This window comes from Dromaius novaehollandiae, chromosome 19, assembly GCF_036370855.1.
Source record: "Dromaius novaehollandiae isolate bDroNov1 chromosome 19, bDroNov1.hap1, whole genome shotgun sequence".
In the NCBI taxonomy this organism is placed as follows: domain Eukaryota; kingdom Metazoa; phylum Chordata; class Aves; order Casuariiformes; family Dromaiidae; genus Dromaius; species Dromaius novaehollandiae.
The window spans coordinates 2,244,221-2,256,778 of NC_088116.1; the positions used below are offsets into that span (position 1 = coordinate 2,244,221).

Sequence of the window (12,558 nt, forward strand, 5' to 3'; positions counted from 1 at the left end):
AAGGGCTGTGCCGAGGGGCTGAATTTGGGGCCAGCCGGGCGTTTTCCTGGGCGGACGGGGCGACCGCAGCAGAGCCGCGCTCCAGGTTTGGCTGAGCCGTCCTCGCACCTCCGCAGCGGCTCCCGCGGCCCCGCGATTGCGGCGTTCACCGCCCAAATCCGCGCGGATCAGCTATTCCAAGGCTGCCAGCTCTTATTAATGTAGCTCGCAGCACGGGCGAACCGAGATAGAGCAGCAATTGCATTAGTGGCGATGTGCGTGCGCACGGTGTGCTTGCATAACACCCTCCCCCGGCCCCGGCGCGTGAGCGAGGATTAATAGGTGACAGCGAGAATTTCGGGGGGGGACAGGGGAGGAGAGGGGGCAGCCGGGGTCTCGGGGCTGCAGCAAGGGCGCGATGAGCCGCCCCCGCACACGCACCAGCCGCGGGCCTCACCGGGACCGAAGCATCACCTTCCCGAAATGCCCGCGCCGCGGGAGCCGTGCCGGCGGCAGCGTGCCCCCGGGTCACCAAGCAGGAGGTGGGGGGAGGTCCCCGCCCCATGGCAGCCCCCAAACCCCACGGAGGGTCGGGGGCTCGGGGGGCAGCGCCTTTGGGGTCCCAGCAGCCTCCCGGCTCCGCGCTGACCCAGAGCTGCTGCGAGAAGTGGGAGTCAAACGAGAAAAATACCATCTGCGTTTCCATCTTGTGGGATTTAATTGGTTTTCGTAGAATAATTACAACAACAACAACAAAAATTCCGTATGGGAGAGGGAAAAGGCAGGGATCATCACAGACATGCAGCGAGGAAATTACCACCGTGTTTATTTTGCTGCCTCATTACACGTTTCTCCCCACCAGCGTCCGGGGACCAGAGCAGAGACCTCCGAGCCCGGGAGGCTTTTCTCCTCCCAGCGCAGGGCGGTATTTTACGGCCAGGGCCTCGCGGGGCCAATGCCAAGGCAGCCGAGGCTGCTTCCCGCGGCCTTCGCCCGCTGCACCCCGGCTCTGCCGGCAGAGCGGTGACCTTGCAGCAAGGTGCCGTAACCAGAGGACGTGACCAAGCAGCTCTGGCTAACTTCCCTCTCTGCTCCCACCCCAGGGCTCAGTTTTATTCTTATGGCATGAAACCGTGCCCTGCGCTGCTCGGGGATGTGCACAGGAGTGCTGCGGGGTCAGTGGAGACGCTCGCAGGTGGAGACGTGGGTTTTCCCACGCTGCCGGAGCCCGCAGCCGAGCCCCGGGCCGCCGCGGAGGGTCTCCTGGCCCAAAGGCTGCAGCGAGCTGCTGCATGCGATGCTGCCTGTAACCACACTCATCCAAAGTTTTCTCTGCAAAACAAGAGCAGCAAAGCCGTTCCCTCCCGCCCCGCTGCCCCCCTGCTCCCGCCGGCTCGGACGTCACCAGCTCCCGGCAGCAGCAGGCTGAAGGTCAGCGGGGCGAACTCCCTCGGCTGCGACACGTTTTTGCGAGATGGAATCAATATCCATAAGATCAGCAGCAGCACCGTTCGCACTTACCGCGGGGAGAGCTTGGAAAGGCACAGAGCCTGCGCAGAGGCGGCGGCGAAAAACCTCCGAGAGAAATAGCGCTACCAAAAAAAAGCACCATCTGTTCCACTGCTGCTGCTGCCGCCGCAGCCGCTTTTCAAAAATTTCTTCTGTTTGTTCTGGGATCGACAAAGAAAATGAGCAATTCTGGGGGTTATTATGTTTTTGGCTTGCTCTGTCTGCGGGAGCCTCACGAGAGGCTGCCGTCCAGTAATGGATGCAACAACAAAGATCAAGTGCAGAAGAGGGCAGGAGGGAACCTGCAATGGAGAAGGAAAGTTGCTTGCTGTAGATGCCCCAAAGCGCCCTGGCGCAAGGCACGGGGCCACTTCGCCCTTGGTGTTCCTGAGCATTTCTGCTTTGTACGGCCCACCAAAGATATCAGCACAGGGGGAATGCATATATCAGTGTACACACACACACACACACACACACACACACACACACACACTTAGTGCAAACATTAATAACTCAGTGAAGCAAATGGCAGAAGCTACCTTCATGAGCCACGAGAACATTGGAAGTGCTGCACTAGGTCAAACCAGAGCTGGGACCTACTGAGGACCAGCCAGATTCAGCCAGGACAATGAAGAGTCCTTCACTGATTTCAGCAATCCTCAGAAACTTCAACCTGTTTAAAGCCTCTACAAAGAGAAAGTTTTATTTTTCCATTCACTTCTCCAGCAAGCACTTGGCATCAAGCCCACCATAAATATTTCTGACTCGCATTTGTCTGTCTGGTTTGGCTGGTTTATCACCATGCTGAACACAGTATCCAAGTGACACCAGCGCCAGGAAACAGCTCCGCTTTGCTGCGGATCGTCCTGGGACGTCGCTGCCTCCGCGGGAAGGATGCCTGCCGTGTCACGTCTCGGGCGAACCTTCCTTGCACCGGGAAACGCCGGCCTAGGGAACACACTGATCTATAAAAACACACACTCAGGAAAACAGAAATCTCGCAGGAACATCCTAGGAAACATCCCAAACAAGGCCCTAGTGCCAGTGGACGATATTTAAAGGAACTTACGGAGCAGTTAAATACGGACATGGGAGGAGGCGGCCGAAGGCTCTGGTGCTTTGCTTCCAGACGCCTTTGCCAGAGCGCTTTGATCGGCTGCAACCTTACACCATCAGTCTCCAGGAGAGTGACAACTGCACGGCTAAGTAATTAAAGTTACACCATCAGGCTCGAGCTATGGGATTCAGCTGGGTCGCCATCATCTGACAAACGCTGGGTAGGTTTCATACCTGAAAAACAAGGCCGAGAAAATGAAGTAAGTTTAGTCCTTTAGCGCTCAGTGAAACACTGTAAGCGGCCTATGAATCGTGCTGCGTATATTGTGTGTTCCCGGCAAAGAGAGGCAATATCACTTGGGACAGACGGTGCCTCTGTCTCCGGTGTCCGGGCTAAGCCCGTCCCTGCCTGCCCCACAGCACCCTTGCAAACATGAGACGCAGGACGGCGTCATTCCCTCTGCGCGCTGCTTAATTCCCACCGACTGCAGAGGCACCTACTGGCATGCAGAGAGAGTACACTTCGGGATGAGGGCAACATGCGAGGACCCGAGCTTTGAGGGATTCAGGGGTGCAGGAAACCCGGCGGCCCCTCGGTAGGAGGGCTGCAGAGGACGGCTGAAGGACGGCTCTGTGTCTAAGCATGGAGATGGGGGGTGGTCGCACCTCCATCATCTGGTGTGGTCACAGGCAAGGAATTTAATTCCTCTGTGCCTCAGTTTTCCCTTCTGTGAAATAGGGCTACCAGTCCCCACCTGCGCAATTTCGGCAGGATATCCAAAGGGGCTCAGTTACTACTGTGACAATAGGATGTCTGAATTCAACAGCCACGTCCTACCCAAGCTCAGCAAGGTCACTTTATCACTGGGCACGATCAGATGAGGAAGATTCCTCCCTCCAAGAGGTGAGACTAGATTCTGGCGATTCCCGTGAGGGGCTGAGTTGAGAGAGGCCCCCAAGTCCCCCCGACCTTCCCCGTGCACGGCAAGGAGAGTTGGACTCACCCCCCGCTCTGCCAACAGCTTCAGCTTCCCGAGTGTCTACGCCGCTACCAGCTCTGCAAACATTATAAGGATGCGTTCTTTACACAGCGATAGTGTCACATTAAAGGACTGAATGTATATGAAAAGGCTTATACTAGATAATACGATAAATGACATGTCATGTAGGCAATCATGGATTTAGCATCTAGGGGAAGCAAGAAATACCACAGAAGAAAATTTAAACATGCTCCTCTTTGACCAACGGCCTCTGAAAAGGCCCAGTGGTCTTTCTGACATTTGTTCCGAGTCCCAAATTTATAATATAACCAGGGGAGGCTTACAAGGGGTGAGGTCTGAGCTGCAAATATTTCCAATGATCCTATCAAGAAGAGGTCTAAAGAAAACACAGTTGTTGTGAAACGTTCCCTTTTATTTCTAAATCCCCAAACATTGTGTGTATATATGCCTAGAGTATTATGAAAATCATACTTGAAACCCGGATTCAAACTCCATTTCCTAACCACTCATATAAAATTTTCATTACAGATTACTGCCCTGTAGTGGAACAGAGGGCAACTTTATTAGAAGACACAGCACAGCAGTCTAGCAACAGAAGAATGTGCCAGTTGACAGCTACAGATATTCCTCTGTGAGATACGGCAGAATGCTGGAAATGAAACAGATTATATAAAAAAAGTAATTCAGAGCAATTTCTAGTAAAGAGTCAAAGAACCATATAATTCAACATTTATATAGACAAGTCTTCAAGGGAACTCTTAAAAAAGAGACTGGAGGTAATGTTAAGAAACTCTGGCTTGATTTCCCCCCCTCACCTTTTTTTTTTTTTTTTTTTTTTTTTTTTTTTTTTTTAAATCAGTCATGCTGGTTTGTACCATATATGGCCTCCAGCAACACACTGCAGGAAATGTCCCCAGCTTTTATTGCCCTTGTTTGATTGCTGCTGCTTCCCCCGTCCTCTTTCTCTCCCCCCACGCTCAAGCATTCCCCTCAATTTTCCTTTTACACGGCATCCTACTTGACACGAGGGCAGGCCCTACATTTTCTAATGACTTTTGTCAGCAAGGCAATAATGTCTTTGTGTACGAGCCAAGGATGGGGTATTATCTTCCTCAAATGTGTCCACATGCAATTTTCCTCTTCCTCGTCTTCCCTCCCTCATTCATCGTGCTATAAAAAGAACTTTAAAAGAACAGGAGAAAAGACAATCCTTTTTCTCTGTGATTAATTAAGGCCAGAATGGAACCCCAAGGCATGGAACAGTAAAGATACCTGTATAATTTCCAAGGTGTTGCAGCTGCGACAATGTTCTGCAGCCCTGTGACTTTCCCCCAATGTCATTTGTCATAATTTGACACTGATAAAGAGCTTCTCCAGTGCTGTGTCTTTGCAAGGGAACATATCCATATCAAAGCTGCTTGAATCATCCTTTTAGAAACTATCTACTGCATTTTTTGGCCTAGTTTTCTTTCAGAACTCAAACTCATGTTCTTTCCCTCTAAAAAGCCCCACCACACACATGCGTACGTACCCCCTCCCTCGTCTGTCCCCCTCCCAGCCTCTCCCCTGGCCTGTAGCTCTGATGCTCCTCCAGGAGCCTGTGCTTAAGGATTCTCTGGGAAAATGGTCAGGGGGCATTCAGGTTCCACATTTCTCAGCATTGCTTCTTTTAAAACTCAGATTAATGAAATCCATCAACCACAAATACACCCCTGCCAGCATTTTAATTAAAGTATGCAGGATGTCTTTGTGGCACCAGAGTAATATTTGCCAAAAGGTGGGATGCACTCTGCTCTCCGTAAATCCAGCATAGCTTTTACTAGTAAAAATCCACCGATGTTAGAGAATAGTGCGAGCACTGTCTCCCGGGAGCCCTGCTCTCTGTAGGGGAGTGCAGAAAACAGCAGTTTGACACAGTGGGTAAAACAGCTGGGGCTGAAGGCCTGAGCAGAACAGTTCTGTGGCCCTCACCAGCCTGGAGCTCTCTTAATATCATGGCGAGTAACCTAAAGCTAAACTTCCTTGTAGCCCAATGGAAGGCAATGTCTGCGTATCAACACCACGACAAAGCACTGCATCCTTCATGAGTTACTCAGCTGGCAGGTCAGTGGATTGCTGCTTACAGCAATCTGAATTTCACAGTTCCAGATATTTCTATCCAGCTCATCCAGACAACATAAGATGCTAAAAGCTCATGTGAAGAGTAAGGAGTCAATGAGGATTTTTGGTCAGGCAGAAACATTGCACCATATGATCCACTGGAAGAGTTACGGATGCTCTCTGGATAAAGTTAATATTCCATAATTATTATTCATCTGCTTATCATGGTATCAAACTCTAAAAGGGTCTGCCTGCTTAACTTTGAGATGACCGATATTCTGCTCTTGTGACTAAGGCTCCAGGTGGGTGTCAGGAGATTGGGGTTCTGTTCCCACATAGACTAATCCTTTAACTTCTTTTGGACCTCAACACCTTAATCTGTTAAACAGAACCAATAATGTTTCTGTGGGCTACGAAGGTTCATTCTCAAACAAAGCTCTTTGGGACACTGCAGCAAGCAGGTACATGGAGCTGCAGCTACTTTGGGGAAAGGGGCCGTGTGAAAACAGCACCTAATTCTTCTCACTATTCCCTCAAGTCACAATGTTCACTTAGCACAAAAGCACTTACCTCCTCCCAGATGCACTGCAGCTATATAGGAGCAAGTCTGTGCAGCCAGAATATGAGCAATGTATTTACAGCCATTAGGAAAATCATCTCCTGGTTTGCAAACGGAGCAAATTTGAACTGGAAGACCCTGAAAAAGAATAAGAAATTGCAGCAACCTTTATTTTATAGAGATGCTTTTTGCTTTGTGATGGCACTTTAACAAGAGCTTAATGAACAGCATTTTCTTGTTTTTGAGAAGTACAGACAGACCAGATAAAGTTACCAATTCATTAGCATCCCATCATGAATGTAGCCTCCTTATTCCCCAGCCATATGGTCAGCACGATATGCTTCCAAAAAACAGGGACATCTACAAAGGCTTTATTACCATCGGCCATCACATTAAGATGTTCCCAATCTCCATGTAACCACAGGCTACTTTATTTCTGAATCTTTTGGGTGTAAAGGAGCACAACACGGACTTTGGAAGCAAGGTGACTTTGTAAGAAGTGAGTATCTCTTCTACCAGCACTAGCACAGACAGGTTTTTAATCAGGATCACCTCTCAATCCTGAGCAAAACACAGTCTCCAGAGTGAACACATATCTCTTGGAGCTAGCTACCTGGCTGGGTGGGAGACAGCGCATCTGTTTCCATCATTCTACAGATAAATTCCCCATGCAACCAATTAGATCTCCCAGCGGGCTGAACTGCATGTCCAGTAATTAAACATATCTGAACTGGAACCTCAGCCAGCCATGGAAAATCAAGAGGTTCTCCCCATTTCTACTACGTGCAGACCCAGCAACCACAAACAGCATCTGTGGATGGTATTAGAGGGCCATAAATAGATGTTAAGTGACCATATGCAGCTGCTGAAAGCAGTAATCTGTAAAAGACATTCCTCACTCTCACCAAGGCAGGCACAATGCCATGTAAAGCCAGCAGAAAAAAAGGACAATAGCCTGTAAGGCCTTTTACAGGCTTTATTTGAGGAGTGAGAGAATTTACTTTGAAGTATATTGACTGTGCCAAAGCAACTGTTAACCTCTGCAGAGCAGCACACGGAGGGGCCTCCACCACTTGTTACCTCTGCTCAGCCTGAGCATTCAACGCTCCAGGACGCTGCTTTTCTTAAGACACACCAGGTGGGATTTCTCATTCCTCTGCACTGCTGAGATCAAGACACCTCTTTTCCACTGTGGCATGGCTGTCTTTCAGTAACGTATGGTATGAATCCTCCTTTTTTAGTACTGGGGACCTTTCAGTATCAGAGTTACCACAAAAATAGACGCTAGTTCCTTTGTCAGTTGCCTCAGTGTCCCTGAAACCTCCGTCCCTGCCTCTGAATTGACTCATGATGCTAAGGAAGCACTGGGGCCACCAGCAAATAAGGTTTCCCACTGAACTTAGCCAACGCACTGCCTGTTTAACTCCTTTCTCCAAGAAGTCATGAAACAACGCCTGGTTGACAAGTGGACAACAACAAAAAAATCAGGCCATAGGCATCAGCATCCCTGAAGTCTGCTTCCAGACCCCCAGCACATGAGTGTGTTTTCTAGCAAGCAAATGACTTGTTCCTTATCCTGAAGCTCCGTTTGCAATTCAGGAAGACACAGCAGGAGGGTTTGTGCTCCTTCTGCATTAGCCGACCTGTGTCAGCATTTTATTCTGCAGCCCTGTAGGGTTTTTAGTTTAAAAAAAAAAAAAAAAAGAAAGAAAGAAAGAAAAAACAGAGGAGTTTCCAAAGCCTTAATAGCTTTGAAAACAACATGGAGAGTTCTCTTTACTGCAGAAGAGGTTAATGATCTCCCTCTGCTACAGAACTAAACTGGACATAATAAATAATCATAATAAGATATAAAGTATCATCTGGAGTCATGTAATATAAAGAACAGGTAGGAGTTATGATGTATTTCCATTACTGAGAACAACTGCTAGGTTTGAGATTTTGAAAGTAAAGGTAGGCAATAAAAAAAGAAAAGCAAGAATTTACTATTGAAATATTATTTAAATAGAAAGAGATTATATCTTGTCCTGCCTAGAAGGACCAAATACTGATTCCTGACTGGAATGCAACAGAAGCTCGCCAGTTCTCATTCCTCATCTCTGTTTTTCTCCCTGCAGCCTAAGCTAAGACATCCGAAGTGCAACCCCATGCACCCCATGTGTCTTGCATACACTTTGAAGACAAAAGAAAGGAAACTCTTGCCGCTTATTTCTGAGCTACCTACTGGCAGCGGCCAGTATCTTCATGTCAAAACGGCACCAGGATCTAATATTGCTCCCAGATCATTATGGAGCTAGTAACAATACTGATTTTCTGAAGTGACTCATGAAGTGAAACGCCTCTGTGTCCGCGATCCAACTGCACACGTTTTAGAGGGCCTGATTTTCAAAGGGCAGCCAGGCCCTCTCAGACAGGTCTCTAGTTAGGCACCAACAATTATGACTCATTTTAGCAAGGGTAGCCCATTTTCTTTGTCTTTCTGCTCTTTTTATTTTTGCCTCGACCAGCCTCATAGTTCTGTCTCTCCCTGCACACTGCGTCTTCTTCTTTCAGGGGACTCTTAAGAGCTCACTTCTTGCTGTATAACACCTACTACTACTTCTTCCCCCACAAGAGCTCCCATTCCTGACCTTGGACTCCTACCATACAGCATCAAAAACCAGAATTTGAAAAACTGCCGGCCAAACAAAACAGTTCATGGGATTTTCATGAGACGTCTTTCCCCTTCCTCCTGGCTATTGCGAGTGGACAGTACAATCAGAGATAGGACCGCTGTCCCTGACATCCCTGAAGTGGATTATTTTGGTTAGTGCAGGTACAAACAGCAACGTAAGCATGACTTGCTGAGGGATGCGTTGCTGGGGTTTCATTATTATCAGCTCAGCTCTGCTTTAATTAACACTGCCGCGGCCATACCTCTAACAGCAGTGCAGACGTAACTTGGGTCTCTGCTAGGTGGTTCTTAATCTCCTTGTCTGCCAGGCACTGAGCAGTTCTGTGAAGAACAGAGCAGCCTCAATTCACGTCACAAGATGAGGTTCTTCCAGTGCAAGCTCTCTCCAGCAAGACCTGTGGAGTGCCAGTGGTCAGAACAGGCAGCGTTAATTAAGCAGTCATGTTATGAATGATGTTTCCCTTGCTGCTTTCCCAGTGGTCCTTGCTTTAATACAACTGCTCTTGGAGATGCAACAACCTTGACAAAATTTCCACATGCAAGTGTTATTCTGGCACATCCAAAAGGACTATTTGCATTCATAGGGGTGTAGGAGACTAATTTCCAACCAGGTATGCAAATAAATCTTGTAGGAACATCCTTGTTTGGGTTCCTAAAGTTCAGAAATGCATTACTTAGGCTCCATGGCAACGTGCAAGCTACTCTGCCCTACCCCTAAGCTAGAGGTGAACGTGGTTTAGACATTTGCAAAGCTTAAGGCAACATGCTGGGTATCTGGACGATAGCAGAAAGCAAGGTTTGAGCGTTGACGATAAAAATGACATCAGAAACATCAACCGAAACGCTCAGGAGCAATACGACCTTAAAAACCGCAGTGCAAGTCAGAGGTGACCACAGCATTGCCACAACCCTGCCAGCTCCAATGCGCACACAAAAAGGGAGGCAGGAATCAATCTGTCACAGAAGGCAGAAGGTGCCCCTTTTGCTTCCCAGCGTGTCGTTCGCAAGGCGGAGGGGGTCAGAGTTCGTATCAAATGGCATTAATCACCTTCCCAAAGGCTCCACACACACTGGACACTTCTATTAATCAGCGGCGTATCAGCCCTCTAGCCTGGTCAGGGCCCCTTTGTCCCGGGCCCTACCTATCATAGACAGATAAGATTATCAGTGACGAGCGAGACACCCATTGAGTAACACCAAAATCGAAGAATGGGGATTTTTTCTCTTTTTATTTATCCTCCTGTCTCAAAGATGAGCTGTTTCTTGTCTTGTCAAACCACATCCTTTTCTTTAAAGAATCAGCTTTAAGAATCCAATTTGTCAAGCTGGACAATCATTTGAGAATCCATAAAAAGCCTTGGTGACTTTATCAAAAAAATAAATCAGAAGGTTTTAAATGGTAACTGAAAGGGATTTGAAAATAGGTTGAGTGGCCTACATCAATTAATCTTCAGAGAGCCAGGGCTTTGTGAAGATGAAGTGGCAGAGAAGTGTCAAAGGCTAGTTACTGGGTTTTAGGAGATAGAAGTTATTGATATTTTTCTTTTCCTTTTTCTGTCTTTTCTTCTCTCTCTGTCTCACCAGAACACAGGTGGTAAAGTAATATCCTCTGCTATGGAGTGGTGCAAATTTAAAATGGGGTAAACGTGAAGGGCACCTTTTTTCTGGTAGGTTTTTTTGTGGTCATTCACAGTGTCATCTATCCGGGGTGGTCAAACCTCTTCTCCCCACCTTGGTTTCTGTTTCCTCACCATAAAAGTAACAGCACTTAACTCAGGGTATCAGAGCTCACGTTTGATACAGACTCAAGGACAGCAGTCAGGAGGAGACTTCAAATTCTCCAAATCTGGGGAGGAGACACTGGCAGTGGAAGAAGGGGGAGGAACTTGGTGGGAGAGCATGCAAAAAATATTTGTGCTTACCTTTGGACAGCAGAATGGCTGGAATGTGACCCTGTGCATCCCATCAGCCTAGGACAAACTGCGAGGTGCTGCTCGCTTTTCTCTGTGCTGTCTCTCCAGCAGTGTCGGCTGGCAAAGCAGGAGGTCTGTCCTCTCCCAAGGAGGGCTCCTGCCCTTCCCATGCTCCGAACCTGGCCGTGGGGGCGAGCAGCAGTTGTTGTAGCCAAGCTGGGAGTAGCAGGGGAACGACGGCTACTCGTGACTCTGAAGGATATTCAGGGACAGAGTTAAGGACACTCCTGCAAAAGCACATTTCTCTTGGTTACTTTGACAGCACCAGTCACTGCTGTGTCCAAGTGCTGGCAGCCCTGTGTGTCGAAGCAGAAGGGAAAGGGACAGAAACGAAAGCGTGCTCAGCTGCACTGGTTCTTTCACTGGATCTTTGGATGGTCCTTCAAGTATAAAAATAGCTGCCATCCTTCAGCACTAACCCTTATCCCAGGCACCTGTGGGATGAAACTGCCCAACCTTCAGATTTCTGTGGGGGAGATGTTGGAAGGAATAGCAGGCATGCCGTGCACTAATACTGCTGTGTCTCTGGACCGTCCCCAAACCCTTCTCCCACTGTGAGGAAGTAAACAAGCGTTCTCAGAGCGCAGCCTCTGCTTTCTGAAGACAAGTTTGGCACCATCAAAATGTAACTGAATGGCTGATCCTCTTTGGATTAACAGAAGCTTTTGGAAAACACTCCCTTCTTGTCACATACCAGGAAGCTGAAGCCCAGAAAAGCTGCGGATTTGTCCAAGAAAGTTACAGGGCTCAGTCTTGCACATGCTTTTGTGCCTTAGCCACTCACCCACACCAAGGCTGCCCAAACCCATCTCCTGCTCCTGTGCTTTCAGACTCAGTCCTTAAAGCAAAGGGGCTGGCGCTACCTACTCAACACCATTTCTCTTAGCTGCCTGTTTATGCTGCAAGCACTCCACCAGTTTATCCTTGAGATACCTTGTTAGTTCAGTTATGGAAGGCAGAGCAGAGCTGACACAGACACTTTAAAGCAGCTACGGATTCCTAAGGTACTTTATGAAACCTGACAATACAGCCATTCTCCATTACATGCCTTTTGTTTAGCTCCTATTTGAAGAGGGAGGAGAGAAAGGGAGAAAAAGATAAATAGCTTCAGTTAAAACCTGGGGCCTGAGCAAAGTGTTGAAAACATAAAGAAGGACCTCAGGGCTTACAAAACAAAATGAAGAACTTGGTAAATGAGGTATTTGACTGAACATATACAGTCACCTGGAAGAGCAATGGATTTCCCCAAAAGCTTAATGAAAGCTGACAGCCCATATTGTTCTTCACTTTCCAGTTATGCTGCCACCCCAAGAAATGCATGGCCAAGGGACTGGAAACCTAGCGTAAAGGCGCTGAGACCCAAGAAACACAATCAAGAATTACAGGGACTTAGGGGACACAGAGATGAAAACAAGGGACTGGAGAATAAGGGGAAAAAAAAAGATCTTGGGAGCAATAAAAACACCAGGCTTAGAGAAGGGACATGCTGCCCCTCTCCAATACTGATAACAGAATGCAGGGAGCTCCAGATGGCTTTTTGTTTTAGTGCAATAAAAAATTTAATCTGACAGGCAAGTGTGGGGCTGTATAATAACACCACAAACAATTTCCTTAAAAAAATAAAAGGAATCTAACAGCTCAAAGGTATTCTTGTTTGCTGCAAAGAAAAGAGACTATTTGTTACTTACTGCAGTTGTGAGCATGTTC

At 47.9% G+C, this 12,558-nt stretch overlaps 1 protein-coding gene across 7 annotated transcripts in view; it reads right to left on the reverse strand.

Annotated features, from left to right (window-relative positions):
• Nucleotides 1-674: 674 nt before the first annotated feature.
• MRPS23 (mitochondrial ribosomal protein S23) overlaps nt 675-12,558 on the reverse strand; it is a 44,059-nt gene continuing 32,175 nt past the window's right edge. For 2 of the 7 annotated variants that reach the window (XM_026107091.2, XM_064523082.1), the window contains 5 exons: nt 10,801-11,043; nt 9,121-9,273; nt 6,216-6,342; nt 3,549-3,601; nt 675-2,778 (listed from right to left, as the gene is read on the reverse strand). The gene's annotated coding sequence lies outside the window, so the exon portion shown is untranslated. Of the gene's footprint in view, nt 2,779-3,548; nt 3,602-6,215; nt 6,343-9,120; nt 9,274-10,800; nt 11,079-12,558 lie in introns of all 7 variants that reach the window. The other 5 variants (XM_064523078.1, XM_026107135.2, XM_064523080.1 and 2 more) reach the window with 4 other exon arrangements.